Here is a 17,107-nt window from a genome sequence, read left to right as displayed (position 1 = left end):
AATGCATTCAACTATTTAAATGTTTTTCCAGTAGAAATTAAAAAAAAAAAAAAAAGTCATTAAAGATGTGGCATTTTCCTAATGAGTAATTATTACTTATAAGATATTAAATTTAATAATATTTACTTACCACATTGTTTTTTATCAATTTACAATTTTTAATAAGCAAAGTCAGGCTCCTTGCAATTGTAAAAAGTTGATGAAAGCGAAGATGACTGGAATAGCCTTTTAATTTTTTCTGCAAACTGCCACATGGCATATTTTGACTGGTACTTGATTTGATCCAGGCTTCTTGAAGGAGTGTTTTACGGAATTATTAAGAAAAAAAAGGAAAAAATACAAATATGTACAGTGGGAGGAAAAATTACAAAAATGTATCAATACCGACTTTTGAAAAGTCAGTTTGGTATTAAAACAAAATTAAAAACATGTGTGTCAGTCATGTCAACATACGAGACAACGCCAGTCAGCGCACATAATTAAAGTAAAAAAATAAAAATAAAATAAAAAAATTGAAACCGAGTTTCCAAAAGTCGGTTCTCTGCTTGATATTAAGTGTGCGCGGATTGCACATTAACAGTACGAAAAGCAAAGCAAAATAAATGTTGTAATATGGATCGTATAATGAAATTGCACAGCAGAATAAACAACAAGAAATAAATAACACAATCAATAAGAACAACAACACAAAAATTTACGTAGTTCGATACAGCTTACATCCACGGAAGCAAAAGGCACACAATTTTCACTATGGAAATCACAATATACACAATAAACTTCAATAATGATCACCCTCACTCTCAAAATATGCCGAGATGACATATATATAGTTTCCTCAGAGGTTTACCCCCGTTTTCCCAACCACCCAATGTTCAAAATTCAAAAATTCAACAAACTGCCGCAGCCCAGGTGCCCCTTTCGTCGATGAGATTAAGAAGAACCTTTGTCGATGAATACAAGGCTCCCGTCGACGAAGCCAAAATTCTGAAATTTCCTACTCTCGGTAATTATTCGTCGATGAACTTCAGAGCCTTCGTCGACAAACCTCTGTTGTTCCCTCGTCGACGAGCATAGGCCCTTCATCGACGAGTCCTGCTATGCTGCCCCCTTCATGTTTTTCCTTCTTCTTTCTTTACTTATCAAAATATAAGTATAAGAGTCACAAATAACAATCTCCACCTTGGCAATTATACGCCTCTTAGGAGAATCTCAAAAACATGAATTGTTTCACTTTGAACTTAAAAATGCTTAATTGGGTATGTCTCCCTTCTATCACTTGGAGACATGGAGTAAGTCCAAGCAATGTTTGAACTTCTCTGAAGTAACAGATTTCGTCAAAATATCCACTACATTTTTAGATGTGTGAACTTTCTCCAACACAAGTTCACCTGAAGCAATCAATTCTCGAACCCTGTGGAACCTCACATCAATGTGCTTGGTTCTATCATGGTATACCTGATTTTTTGCCAAGTAAATGGTACTCTGACTATCACAATGCAGCGCCACACCATCTTACTGTAACCCCAGCTCTCTAACTAAACCAATAAGTCATAATGCTTCCTTTGCAGCTTCGGAAACTGTCATATATTCCGCCTCAGTCGTGGACAATGCAACCAGAAACTGTACCATAGGTCTCCAACATACCGTTCCTCCTACAAGGGTAAACACATATCTCACTGTAGACCTTTTGTCGCTCATATCTCCTGCATAATCTGCATCAACAAACCCCATAATTAAAGGACAACCCTGTTGCTTGCCGAACATGATGTCATATCCTAATGTACCCCGCAAGTATCTGAGTATCCATTTTACAGCTTCCCAATGCTATCTTCCTAGATTAGAGAGGAACTTGCTCACCACGCTCACTGCATGAGCTAAATCTGGTCTCGTACATACCATGGCATACATTAAACTCCCCACGAAACTAGCATAGGGGACCTTTGATATGTCCCAGATTTACTCATCCGAACTTGGGCAATCTACAGAAGACAATTTGAAATGATTCGCTAGAGGTGTACACACCGGTCTTGCATCAGTCATGTTAAACCTCTCCAACACCTTCTGAACATAATCACCCTAAGATAACCATAATCTTCCTGCAGTCCTGTCACAAGGAATCTCCATCCCAAGTGTTTTCTTGGCTGAACCAAGATCCTTCATGTCAAATTCCTTATGCAACAGGTCCTTTAACTGATTCACCTCAGTTAAATCCTTTGCAGCTATCAACATGTCATCGACGTACACTAACAAGAAAACTCTTCAAGTTTATTCACATAAACGCAACAATCATACTCACACCGTTTGTAGCCAATTTTCATCATATACAAATCAAACCGTTTATACCATTGCCTTAGAGACTATTTCAGCCCATAAAGAGATTTCTTCAACCTACAAACAAAAATTTCTTTTCTTGGTTCAATGAATCCCTCTAGTTGTACTATATAGATTTGTTCCTCCAAGTCACCGTGAAGAAACGCCGTCTTCACATCCATTTATTCCAAATAAAGATCGTAATAAGCTACCAACCCCAACATAACTCTGATAAAAGTATGTCGGACCACTGGAGAAAAGATTTCATCATAATCTATCCCCTTCTTTTGTGAGTATCCTTTTGCCACCAACTATGCCTTGAATTTCTCTCCTTCCTTTTTGGAAATTACCTCCTTCTTCCTATACACCCATTTGCAACCTATCGGTCTCTTCCCTTCTGGAAGCTCCACCAACTCCCAAGTTTGATTTTTACGTAGTGACTCGATTTCCTCAATCATTGCTCCCATCCATCTATCTTTTTCCTGGTTGTGCACTACCTCTTGAGAAGAAGTGGGATCTTTGCAACAAATAAGGAGAGCATAAGATACTAACTCATCAAAACCATACCTTGATGGAGGCCTGATAGTACGTCCGGATCTCCATATAGGAATATTGTCGACTTGCTGGTTTCCCGAGCTAGAGCTCTTTGCAACCACAAGACCATAATCATTTTCGTTGCCCTGAGCTTTCAACTCCACCCGCACAACATGTTCATCACAGCCCTAACTTTCTAGCTTCTATTTCTGTTCATCAAACTCTTGAGTACGCTTCACCATAACCTTCTCATCAAACACTACATCTCTACTAATCACCACCTTGTTTGCCACTGGGTCCCACAGCTTATACACCTTCACACCTTATGGATATCCCAAGAAGATGCAATGATGAGACTTCAGGTCAAGCTTAGACCTCTCCTCACTAAACACATGGACATAAGCTAGACACCCGAATACCTTCAATTCGGAGTAGTCTACTACATTTCCCGTCCAAACCTCTTCCACCACTTTACCCGCTAGTGATGCCCTTGGTGATCGGTTAACCTAAAAAAAAGTCATACTAACTGCCTAGGCCCAAAAGTTCTTCGGTAGCCCTGCATTCAATCTGAGATACCGAGCCCCATCAGCAAGAGTCTAATTCATCCATTCTGCCACACCATTTTGCTGAGGTGTCCAGCGAACTGTAAAATATCTCTTGATGCCCTGCTCCACACAAAACTCCATAAACCAAGAATTAGCGTACTCGGTCCCATTATCCGACCTTAAGTATTTGATTCTCCTCCCTGTCAGGTTTTTCACTTCAGCCTTCCAAATCGTAAACTTGGCAAATGTACTAGATTTGTGACGCATGAAGTAAACCCAAACCTTTCGAGAGTAATCATCAATGAAACTCACATAGTACACATGTCCACCCTTTGATGCAACTCTAACTGGGCCCTAAACATCTGAATGTACATAGTCAAGAATTCCTTTCGTCTTGTGAGTAGTTGATCTAAATTTTGCCCTGTTTTGTTTTCCAAAAACACAAAACCTGCAAAATTCCAACTGACACGTTTTCAAAACTTTCAATAATTTTCTCTTGTGTAGTTCTTTCATGCCATGTTTTCCCATATGCCCAAGACACATATGCCATAAGACGGTCTCATCAAATTCAGCATAAACTGCAGCAACTCCACCTACAACGGTAATTCCCTGCAATGTGTAAATATTTCCATCCAGTCTTAGCCCTTTCACTACAATCAAATTACCTTTCCATACCGTCAAGACTCCACCTTTGGACTAGTAATTAAAGCCATTACAATCCAAAGTGCCAAGAGATATCAAACTCTTTCTCAACTCAGGTATATGTCTTACATTACACAATGTTCTTACAGCACCATCAAACAATTTTAACTTTACATTTCCTATGCCAACGATCTTGCAAGAAGCATCATTACCCATAAGAACTGATCTAGAATTTACTAACCTGTAAGTGCTGAACCACTCCTTGTTTGGAGTCATGTGATAAGAATATGCCGAGTCAAGTATCCAAGAGTCCGTTAGATTATTTTACTCCGCTGAAACTGATAGAACATCACCATCCGCTAAATTCTCTTATTGAACAACATTCACAGATTTAGAAATCCCTTTATGCTTATTAGCATTTCCCTTCTTCCAATCTGGACACTCCGGTTTCACATGCCCCTTTTTACCGCATTTATAACACCAGATTTCCTTCTTCTTCTTGGATTGATTCCGGGATTTCTGGTTAGACCCATTTTTAAACTTTCCTTTGCCTCGCTCATTACAACCCTTTACCACAAGTCCTTCCTCTTCATCACATATTTTAAACCTTTGATAAAAATTTAACAAAGCACTTGTTACCTCTTCCAAATCAAGTGCTTCTTTTCCCCACGTAAGAGTGGTCACAAGATTTTCGTAGGTATGAGTTGAGGGTAAAGAATTTAACAGCATCAAAGCCTTATCATCCTCATCAAACTTCACATCAACTCTCATAAGATCACTTATGATTTAATTAAATGCATTGATGTGTTGATCTAGACTAGATCCTTATACCATCTTAAGCCAATTTAAACGTTACTTTAGAAAAAGTTTGTTATTAAGGGATTTAGACATGTAACGACTTTCTAACTTTCTCCAGATAGTCGCTGGAGAATCTTCTTCCATCACCCGATAGAGAACTTCGTCAGCCAAACACAAGCGTATTGTCGACGCTGCCTTTGCTTTCAAATCTAACCATATTGCCTCATCCATTCCTTCTGGTTGAGTATCAAGCAGAGCCTTAGTCATTCCTTGTTGCATAAGAATATCTTTCACTATCCTCTGCCATAAACCGAAGTTTCCGGTTCCATCAAATTTGACAATGTCAAATCTTGCAGAAGACGATCCTGATGCCATAACAACAATCGCTCTGATACCAATTTGTTGTGATATGGATCGTATAATGAAATTGCATAGCGGAATAAACAACAAAGAAAGGGAATTAGAAAGAGAGAGCAACTGAGAAAAGTGAGGAAAACTCTGCGGGAAGTTGCAAAGAGCATAGAATTCAGAGGATTAGATGAGTGAAACTTTGCTAAATTGCAAAGTCGAGAAGGAAAGAAGAAGAGGAGCAATTCAGAATTGAACCGAACCAATCTCTAGACCATACACCCGAAGATAATTCAGACAAACTCTGAGAGAGGAAAAGAAGGTCGGAGGAGTACAAGATTGTAGGTAATCTCCCCTTCCTACCTCAATCCTTAACTGTTAAAATGTATTAGGCTGTGTGCAAATCTCCCCATTTTAATTTTAGGTTCCGGGTCGAACTCGAACAGAACTTCTCAGAACTCGAACCCGGGTGTGGTTCCTTGTGAACCACACCCAATCTCCCAGACCCGAATAGGAATTCGGGTCTGAGCCCTTGATACCCACCTGATCTTGGGCGTAGACCTAAAACCCCAAACCTTGTTTAAAAGCTAAGCCCATTTGAAAATTTGCCTTCGGCCTGTTTTGTTTTGAAAGTCTAATTGGGGCCGAGCCTTTTTAAAAAAAAAACTTCGGGCATTGGTTTGAATCTAAAGTAAAAGACCATTTTAGAAATAAAGCCCATTTCCTTTTAAAAATAAATTCAGGCCTTGTTTTTTTTATTAAAAAAAAAAAAAAGCAACTAGGCCGACCCTTTTTAAAAATAATAATAATAATAAACCAAGCCCTGTTTTTAAAAAGTGACCGAGCTTGCCTGTTTTTAAAAATAATAATAATAATAATAATAATAAATAAACCAAGCCCACCCATCTTCTAAAAGTTTTAACCCAAGCCCATTTAAACTAACCCCAAGCCTACCTGTGTTTTAAAACAAACCTGAGCCCACCTGTGATCAAAATACCCAAGCCCATTTTGAAAATCAACCCAGGCCAGCTCATTTGAAGTCTAAACTTCTGAGCCCATTAGAAAAACAATCTAAAGCCCACACTAACCCGGACCTCTCGTGTGCCAAGCCACACGTGCGACCTAGCTCACTCGAGTTTACCCGAGTTTCCACCACTTGCTCTGGGTTGACTCATATAAGTCAACCCTCCCTCACTCACACATTGGGTGAAGACGAGTTGACTCGTCTTCACCATTGATCCTGCAATCAAACCTTGACTCAGTGACCTTAATTCAAGCACCCATCCGAGACTTGGAACTTTAAACCTACCTACCCTAAAATCCTGACTAAGTTGCCAGGACTCATCAACTAGGTTCGGATCCTCAACATTCGATCACAAGTAACTAGAACCCCAGTAACCATGTTCATATAAAAAAATCTAAATTTTCAAAAATATAATAAAAGGGAAAAGGGGGGAGAGGAACTTATCTTTTTGACCCTATCGAGGTCTTAGTTTACCCTTTTACCTAGAACCCTTGTGTTGTTTGCTGGTTCCCCATGGCCTCACCAAAGAATCCCAAAGTGTTGGGATCTAACTTGTAGGGTTTCCCATAAACCTTGGAACTTAATAGTCACGTCAAAGGAAGAGAAAGAGGAGGAGACAGGGGCAGGTTAGGGTTTCTTCATTTGAATAGAGGACCTGAGGAACGTGAGTTTTGAAGGTTTGAGGATAAGAGAAGAGTGAGAGTTAAGTGGTAGAATGTTTCAGGTTTAGGGTTTCCAGGCTTGCAAATGAGAATGGAAAATGAGAGTTAGAAAGAGAGAATGAGAGACGGGAGAAATAGAGGGAGAGAGAGAAGAGAGAAGGGGGGGAAAGAGTTTTCGAAACAGGGAATGAACAAAAAAATTGGGTTTAAGTATGATCGTCCTCGAAGCCCCAAGATCACGCCATGTGGCAAATTCATACCCGTTCGATCAAGAGAGCTACGTGTCAACCTTAAAATCGCACGATCAGCGTTTCCCTTGAACGCTCTAGATGAAGCCATATCAATCATTGATTCATCACTGTTTGATCGGTTTAGCTTGGACAGCTATGATCCCGTCAATGTCAGTATCTCTGGCATGTTTGATCGCCACCGTCCAATCTCCGCAGCGTTTCAATAGCCTGGATTATCCATGGTAGGTGTCATTATGAATGCATGCACACTTCTCTGCTCACTGGGCAACGCATGGTGCTCTCATTCCCAGCTCATTAATGCTCCCTGCAACTCGCCGTGAATCGTCAAATCAACTCGAGTTCCTCTGTTACCCACCGTCCGATCGGAGTATCGTTGGACGGTCCAAATTGCTTGTAGCAAGGGTCATTATGAATCCCTGCTCACCCATTCGTGTGTCGCCATATGGCCGCCCAGTTCCCCATCAATCAATGCTCGTGGTGATTTTCTGCCTACCGTTGGATCTCTTACCCATTGAATGCTCAGGATTGAACCACGTGGTAAGATCCTCACCTACGCGCTTCCTCCATTCGCAGGCTGAATCGTGGCAGATGGTCCTGACCCAGACCTTAAACCGGTTTTCCTCAGACCGGTCTTGCCTCCTCCCCAAATCGGTTCTTACCGGCTTATTTTATTTTAAATAATTATCTTCTAAAAAACCATAAAAACTCAAAAAAATCCTGGAAAAATGCCGAAAAATCTAGGAATATAAGAGAAAATTATCAAAATATTTCAAGTCATAATTCCATCACACATGTTCACTCACAAGCATTCTAACACTTATGCACACACGCATGCATGTACACACTCACATAAATACACCCTCATTCATACCTATGCTCCAACACTTACACACACATACATACATGCTCATGCATGTATACATTCACACAAGTGCACCTCCATTCATGCATGCATTCTAACAACTACACACACATACATGCATGCACATGCACGTACACACCCAGGGCCGGCCTAACCATTAGGTGGCTGAGGTGTTCACCTAGGGCCCAAAAAATTTTGGGACCTCCAAAATTTTTTTAATATAATAATATATTTTTGGGGCCCTAAATTTTTTTTTTTAATTGAATAATGTTAACATTATTTATTATGCTCTTTTCTTATACATTGACTTCCCAACCAACAAATAAATGAAATTGTATTTTAAAATGTAAAGTAAATGCAATTTAATTTTTTTTTTTCAAGTCTCATTGACTTCCCAACTAACAACTTTATTATGTTTCTAACTATCTATTACTCTCATTTCTTTCTCTTAGCCTCTTTAAAAAGATCTTTCCATCTCTCACACTCTCTCACTCTCATCTCTCGGTCTCTCTATGATTTTTGCTCCGACTCTTGTGTTCATCATCTTCGGGCCTCTGATTCTCTGTAATTTTCATCAATCCTAAATTTGATTTCAATGTTTGCGCATTATTTTTCTATTATTTTCACTTTGAATTTTTTTTTTTTCTATTTTTTCTTACATTTTGGAAGCTTTGAGGTTAGAGCGTTGTATCCAACAAGAATCCGATATCTCTAAAGCCTCGCTCGCCGATCGATTTGCAATAATAATAATAAATAGGTTATATTTTTTCAATCTATTATTTCTATAGATTTATTAAATTTATTTTTATTTGTTTACATAATTTGTCAATTTATAGTTAGTGTTAATTTTGAAATTTAATTATGTCAACGAGAAAATATGAATCTGGATATGAAAAACGAAGAAAAAGAAAAAGAAAATATTAAGGGTCCCTGATTAAATCATTCACCTAGGGCCCCATATTGTGAAGAGTCAGCCCTATACACACCCACACACATGCATGCATGCACATGCATAGACACACCCACCCACGTGCACTTTCATTCTAACACTTACACACACATGCATGCATGCACATGCATGTACACACCCACACACGTGCACTTTCATTCATGCATGTCCACACTCATGCACTCACACACACACATGCATGCATGCACATGCAAGTACACACTCACCCAAATGCACTTTCATTCATGCATGTCCACATCTATGCATTCTAACACGTACACACACACATACACATGCACACATATCTCCACATTTGTTTTACATACATATTCGCGCACACGCCCTAAGCTCCTTGGTCTTGAGCAGACCCTAAATAGGTTGACCTTTCCGGTTTTCTCCCCGAAGCAATCGGGTCCTTTGAACCACGACTAAGCTGGTTCAGTTTGTGTCATTTCTACTTGAATAATTCCAAAATGCACCAAAATCCACAAAACATAAAAAGTCAGAAAAGTCACCAAAATATTTTCGAATTTTGATTTTCATGGTTTTTGTCTTAATTTTATTTATGCTATTTTAAAGTTCATGGAAAAATATTGAAAAAATCACCAAAAACACAAAAAAAATGTTTTCACACTTAGAAAAAAAGTCACAAGAATATTTTAGGCCTAGAAAATTGTTTCCATCCCAAACAACTTCCAAAACCTCCCGAAATATTACTTTTCACTTAGAAAATTCTATAAAAATTTCAAAACCCCGAGACTGTATTTTTGTAAACTATTTTCTCGATTTTCCATCCCGATGATTTCAAAGAGAGGCATGAGCTCTTCAGAGCATGATATGCCCCAGTTCTAAGGGAATACCTAATAGTACTTTTATTTTTTTATTCTTGGAAAGGAGTAATCTTAAAGGCTTATTACATTTAATTTGTGAGATAATCTTCAATTAATCTAGTACCGTTCGTAAGAATGGGCTTGTAGAGGGTGCTAATACCTTCCCCTCGCGTAACCGCACTCCCGAGCCCGACTCTGGTAATGTAGACCGATTCTACCCTTAATTGGGTAGTAATCAAGTGTTCTAACCAAACTTCAAAAGGTTAGTGGCGACTCCATCACACCTTATTTTTTCACGAAAATATTCATTTTCAAAATTCACACCATTTTTCCCAATTCACAGCCGCACCTGTGCTAGTGTTTTTGGCGGGTCCGAATTGTCGCGACAATAATAATTTCAAGCAAAATAACATATTCTCATTTTCATGTATTAACTAAATCAGTAATTCTCAAAAATAACTGTAATAATTTATTCCCCTTACCTGACTTACTGAGATCCCGTTAAAAATACCCAATCCCTATGCCCCTCGACGTTCGCAGCCCAAAAACCTGAAATTCACATTTTTCCCAAATTATTCAACTCAACTCCTAGAATAACTTTCGTTTATCACTTCCTAGATTTCGTATATTCCAAATTAACATTAAAATTCTAAAATACTCCACTTACCCTGATTTTCTTGAACTACGCTTGTAGGGATCCCAAAATTATACCAGTGGCGCTCTCCCAAATTCTAAATTCAATAACCCAAGTTCAAGCTCAGAATGACCAATATTCTAACATTCCAAATCTACATTAATTAAATAATAATTAATCCCTAAACAACCCTCTTATCCTAATTTTGGGGCTATGCCTACAACGACCCCACGAGAAATCTATTCCGTTAGACTTATAAAGAATCATCCCTAGATTCTCGTGGTGGTGTTCGATCGTCCATTAGGCTTAAGATTTAAGAAAAATTGAGGTAAGAGTGAGAATTTACCTTACCCAAGGGGATATGCTTACGTTGTTTTCATGACAAATCCACTCCGGTAGAAATGTCGGTGGTGGAGAATGGAGCCCAACGATATTTTCTAATTTTCGATCGAGCGAAAATCAGCCGAAAAATTAAAGAGAGTGGGAGAGAGAGAGACGAAGGTGACGAGAGAGACTCAAGGGGGCGCAGCTTCTCCTCTGCAAATTGTAAATCAAATGCTTCCTGAAGCTGGAAGCTTTACTTATATATATATTATAATATAATAATATATTATATTATATTAATATATTATTTATTTATTTTTATTTTTGAAATCACTCCACTAATCTTGTATAACCATTTTTGGGGCTATTACATAATGTGTGCAACAAAATCTCCAAAATACTTTCAAGATAAAGTATAGGAGATGTTGGATATGGCTTAAAAAAATTAATTTTAGCAATATGTACAAGAAAAGCTCTTGACTCTTGCAATTAATATGCCAAAAGACTCACAAGCAATTAAGAGATTTTTCCAACGAAAATTTATCAATATGAAATTATATGGAAAAATATCAAAGCTAACTTTCAAGAGGGTTTTTCAAAATGTATGAGTATGAGAGAGTATTAGCTTAGAACTGATATATGAATAGCCACACAACAATAAACCAAACACTCTTCAAGTTGCAATGAGTTTGCAAATGAAGAGGATAAGCAAATAGAACTCTCTTCTTTTAAAATGATTTTGTATTAAAAATAAGAGAGATTATAAGTGTATGCTTGATTTTGAAATAATATGCAATAAAAGCACAAAGAAATTTTGAGAGAAAATCTGGCTAATCTCATGTCTAACCAAGTTGCTAATAAAGACAAATGAGACAGTCTTTATAGGTTTTCCAAAAAATATAACCATCAAGGACACGGTCGGTATTTTTGAAAAGTTTAATTAAAAATTAATCCTGATTACTCACGGTAAAAAATGAAGAACCCGAGAGGTTTGGTCGCCCGAATAGACACAAATTTTTCCTTTTAAGTTGGGTTCAGTTGGCTTTGCACAGTACCGGTCGGCCGAACCAAAGCGATTTTCCAAACTTTCATAGGTTCAGGCACCCGTGAGTATTGGTCGGTTTGCCGAGTGGATAAGATCGGTAGACCGAGGTATTTTTTAAACTGAATAATCGGTCGCCCGGGGATGGTAGAAAAAGTCAACTTTTAAGGTCAGTCTACCGTGGAAGTTTAGTTCAAAAGTCGTTCGGTTGCCCAAGCAAAGTCAAAGATTTGACTTCTGACTGGTTCGGTCAACTGAGGCGTTTATAATGCCATGGGTCGGTCGACCGAGGCTTTTTAACTAAACCAAAAAATCAAGCGTCGGTCGACTGAAGTCTTTGTAAGCCCTAATTTTGACCATAAACTTATTCAACTATGTGTGAATAAGTTATAGCATTTTGTGCTAAGGTCTTAGGGTCCTAGTGGCTAGTCTATGGTCTTTTGTATCTTGAGCATTCAACCCTTATCATGCATAAGATGCAAATATTACAGACTATAATATTACAAACCCAAAAATATAAACTAAATGCAATTCCAACAAGAAATTTCATGTCTTCTTCTTTTGCTCTTCCGTTTTCCCATGGAATTCGCCAGGAGTGTGTGGGCTTTAAGTCCTTTCTGGATTTCATTCCCTTAATCACATGTGCATGCCAAGATATAGACCTGTTCAAGCACTGAATGCACAAGTGAGAAACATATGCTTTGTCAGCATTAAAATAGATATCAGACTCAAAAAGTCAATAGATAGCAATGTGCAATTTAGCTCCCATAAAGGCATATAAGCATAAAATATGATATAAGATCAAGAGAGCATTTAAATTATACAGGCATGAAAAAGAAATGCTCCCTCTGAGTTATGTGCTCTATTTATTTCCATCTTATGCCTTGATCTTTTCATAACTTAGCCAAGTGTTTTAGCTTTTCAATGATTTAAGCTTGGCTATGAATTCTTAGGCCTAGAGGACCAATAAGTCACAATCAATATTTCTTCAGGGTCATAAGCCTACCTTGCCTCTTTTCTTATGAATCTCAATGCATAAGAGGCCCAAGTTAGAATGGCTTTCCATTTAAACTGCATGTGCATAGGTCTCCTTGAAGTTTATGCATTCATCTAGATTAAGACCTAGTGCAACCAACTTAGCAATTCAACTTATCTCTAAGGATATGAAGCTCTAATGGGTTTGACTTAAAGTTTAAAAGCTTATGAAAGGAATGTGAATAGATACTCTTTGAAAAATGAATCATTAATAAGTTCAAAAGAGTATTTTGGAAGTAGCAGGACATTCTTCAAAATATTTTCGTGCTAGTTAATATGTCCTAACGTTTAGGCACAGAGCATTTTTGGAGTATATGATCTTTCTAGAATAATGCTCTTTGGTCATTTCAGATTTGCCTCTGATGGAAGGTATCCTTTAGATGTGACTTCAATTTTAAACAAGGATACAAGCCAAGGAATAGGATAAAACTTTACTAGATGTGACCATGATGTGGTAAAGATTTCCTATGGAGGTGATAGGTGAATCAAGATTAAAGGATTTATATTTTAGATTCAAAGGGAATAATTTGATTTAACAATAAAACATGAATCCCTTAGTGGATGCTTCTAATTTTGATTACGAGGAGGAAGTCTTTTGATTTGCACTTGTAGAATAGGGATTTATGATTATTAGTGTTTTAAGCTTAGAGTGATGACTAAAAATTTTATTAGGCATTTAAGGCTTTCAAGATGTTTAAATAGAAGGATTCATCTCCTAAAACTCAAACTTGTGCAATGGACAGAGTATGCTTAACTTTAGATATTCACATTTAAGTATGAGTTAAGAAATAAGAATAATTTATCAGGCAAAAATGCCTTGTCCATTTGGGAGTGGATTTGTTCGAACACGCTTAAGCCAATATATTCACATTTTATCCAATCATTATGATATACATATGTATTAAGTTCAGGTTGGATATTTTCCTTGAATTTGCACATTGGCTTGAATTTCTAATGATCTTAGTATTCAATATAGTGTATAGTGAATGCATCTACTAAGATTTGACATTTTAGACACAAACCAATTTCCAAGCCTTTGGTCATCACTCTCCCTAAACCTAAGAACTAAGGAAGGATTAAATGGTTATGTAATTCTAGATGAGATCCAATCTTCCTCAGGTCGTACAGGGTTAGCCTTTCTGATTACCCATATCATTTTCTTATCTATGCCTCTGGCACCTCTAAATGGATGATTATATGTGGTGTGCCTTTTCAGTTTACAATATAAGCAAGTTTTGTATATGCGTGAAAGACTAAACTTGCTTATTCTATTTTTGCTCGATGAGACATGACTATGGGATATAAAGGATGAACCCTTTTCAAAAGACTTATTTCTTTTAGATCCTAAGGATTTAATATGATTATTCTTTTCATTTTCAACTTTTGATGTTATATCAGGATAATATTTCATTGTTCTTTCCTAGCAAGTGATTTTCAATATCTTCTCAACCTTTTTCTTTTCTAAGGTGGCATGATATTCTTTTAGACTTTCTAATTGTTTTACCAACGTTCTATTTTCATTTATCAAGAAGATTCTATGCTTAGATATTTTAACTAGAATCTTATGTATTTTAAGTGAAGCCTTTTCTAGTTCTCTATGTGAGGGAATGCTTTCATTATTAAATTCAACACATGATTCATCACAAGACTTAACACAATACCTATCACATGAATCATTGCATGCAACATTAACAATATTATCAATAGATTCACCAGATGATTCAATACATAATATATAGCAGCATTCAGCACAAGAATCATCTACAGAGGTTGAGTTAGGATCATAAACCTTTTCTTCTGATAATGCAATTACCCTATCAATCACCATTTCCTGATCATCTGAACTTGATACTTCCGGAGTGGTGATCTCATTCTCCCAAGATTTTCCATATTTCTTTTCAAGTTCATCCCAGATTTCCCTTGCACATTTAGATGCCATAATATTATGAAGAACATTTGAATCTAAAGAACAGTATAACATATCCATGGCATTTGAATTTATTAAGCTAAAATCATTTTCACTTATTTGTAGGCGATTTCCTTTAACGGACATTTGTCAGGCCCTCCAATCCATTGATTTATAAATATACTCATTCGTATTTTCCAGGTGGTGTAATCTTCACCGCAAAATAATGGAGGACTGGTAAATGATTGTCCCTCACCGAATGGAGAAACACCAAAGTGAGTCATAGCGATCTTTAGCATAAGCGGTTAAGTTTTTTGTAACGAGGCTCTGATACCAATTTTTGGAATTGGTGTATTCCTAAAAGGAGGGTGAATTGGGTATTTAAAATTTCTTCCTAGGTTAAGATAGATAACAAACAGTATTTCGTAACCTAGGGTCTTTTTATACAATCAAAAACTCAATCAAATATTCAAACAATTAAACACATGTACAACATATAATAAATCAAACATAAAACATACACGCACTGAAATTGAAAGTGCGGAGATAAAATAAAGGCCCGACACAAAATTTGTTATCGAGGTTCGGCCAATACTGCCTATGTCCCCACCTCAAGCTAACAAGCAAGAGGATTCCACTATCCTTTGCCCACTTACGAGTGGAGCGACACCGATTACAAACCTCCTGTCCTTACTGAGCGAGGAACACACCAAATCAAATTCACAGGGCTGGCCCCAACCCGTACACAACTATACGTTACGGTGCAACAGGTCCTCCTAACTAGGTCTGAACTATCTTATGTACGTTACAAGCCAATGCAATCTTCTTCCGACCACACGTCGAAAATTACAACAATGATAATTTTTCATACAAAAATGAATGCTTCTACAACAAGCAGACGTGTACACAATTAAGCACTAAAATGCACTCACGTATGATATGAATATAAGCTCAATGTGAGTATGTGCAATTTCACAAAGTAATTTTATAATCTTTGGAAGATGATATATCTATATATATATATGATAATGCACTTCAAAGATTAAATCCAAATGAAATCTTTCTCCAAAATATTTTTCAATAAAAAAGTGTAGGAGAACCTAGGGCTTTTCCCTTCAAATGATTTTTGCCAAAATAACAATATACAATCTCTGATCTAAAACAAAGTATGCAATATATTCAAAGATCTTGAACCCTTAATAAATCTTCCCAAAAAATGATATTCAAATATTACAACTCAAGGGAAGCAAGGATTATAGCTCAAAACAATTTTTACAATGAAAACACAATGGGCTTGTGGAATCTTGCTACAATTATGCTAAGATCCACAAGTTGTAATTAGTTCACCCCAAAAATATCTATCAAGTAAAATATATGGGGGAACCTATAGCTAAACTCTCAAAGTGGATTTTCAACAAACAAGATGAGCGAGAGTATGATACTTTGAATGATATAACAAATGCCCAAGAAAAATGATTCTAAATCAAATGCTCTCTTGAAAATGTATGAAATGAGTGAATGCAAGAGAGTAAAATCAATGAAGTACTAAAATTATTTGGGAGGATTTTCTAATCTAAGCATTGGTTAAAATTTGAGTTATGAGGGGGTATATATAGACTCTATGGAAAAATGACCGTTTAGGGACACAGAGGTCATTTTGAATTTGTTTAATTAAATTTTAACCCTGATTAGCGCAGTTAAAATAACTGAACTCAAAAGGTTCAATTAACCGAACAGATACAATGAATTTGAATTTTAATACTAGGTTCAATTGGCCAATGGAAGGATGAGTCTGCTGGCGAAAGGTGATTTTCCACCCTTCATAGGTTCGATTGGCTGACCTTAAGGCCAGTCTGTCAGTTCATGAGGTTCGGTCAGCCGAGGGTAACTTTGAACTGATATGGTTGATCGGCTGAGGAAGGTAAAAAGTCAAATTTCAAAGGTCGATTAACCATAGAAGCTTAGTTCAAAATAGGGTCAGTCGGCATAGCCAAGTCAAACATTTGACTTCTAGGCATTATGTGTGGTCGATCGACTGAGGTGATTACAACGCTATAGGGCCGATCGATCAAGGCTTTTTAATTAAGTTTAAAAACCCAACGTCGGTCAACCTCTTTGTAAAATTAATTATGGCCCTATTTTTTACCCTAAATAATTTTTCTGAAAATTTGTTGGTCCCTTATGGTCAGTTTATGGTCATTTTGAACTTTCATCCATATCATGCATGCATTGCATTATTACAGACCAAATTATAAAAACTAAATGCTTTTACAATAAAAATATATGTTTTCTTTCTTGCTCTTCTTATCCATGGAATAAGCCAAGTATGTGATACGAGCTTCCTGCGCTTCATGGCTCCCATGACCCTTTATTCTTATGGCGTGCCAAGGTATAAACTTATTTGAGCACTT

This window comes from Malania oleifera, chromosome 4 (genome assembly GCF_029873635.1).
Source record: "Malania oleifera isolate guangnan ecotype guangnan chromosome 4, ASM2987363v1, whole genome shotgun sequence".
Taxonomy (NCBI): domain Eukaryota; kingdom Viridiplantae; phylum Streptophyta; class Magnoliopsida; order Santalales; family Ximeniaceae; genus Malania; species Malania oleifera.
The sequence above is the reverse complement of the archived record's forward strand: the minus strand, read 5'-3'. Positions refer to the sequence as shown.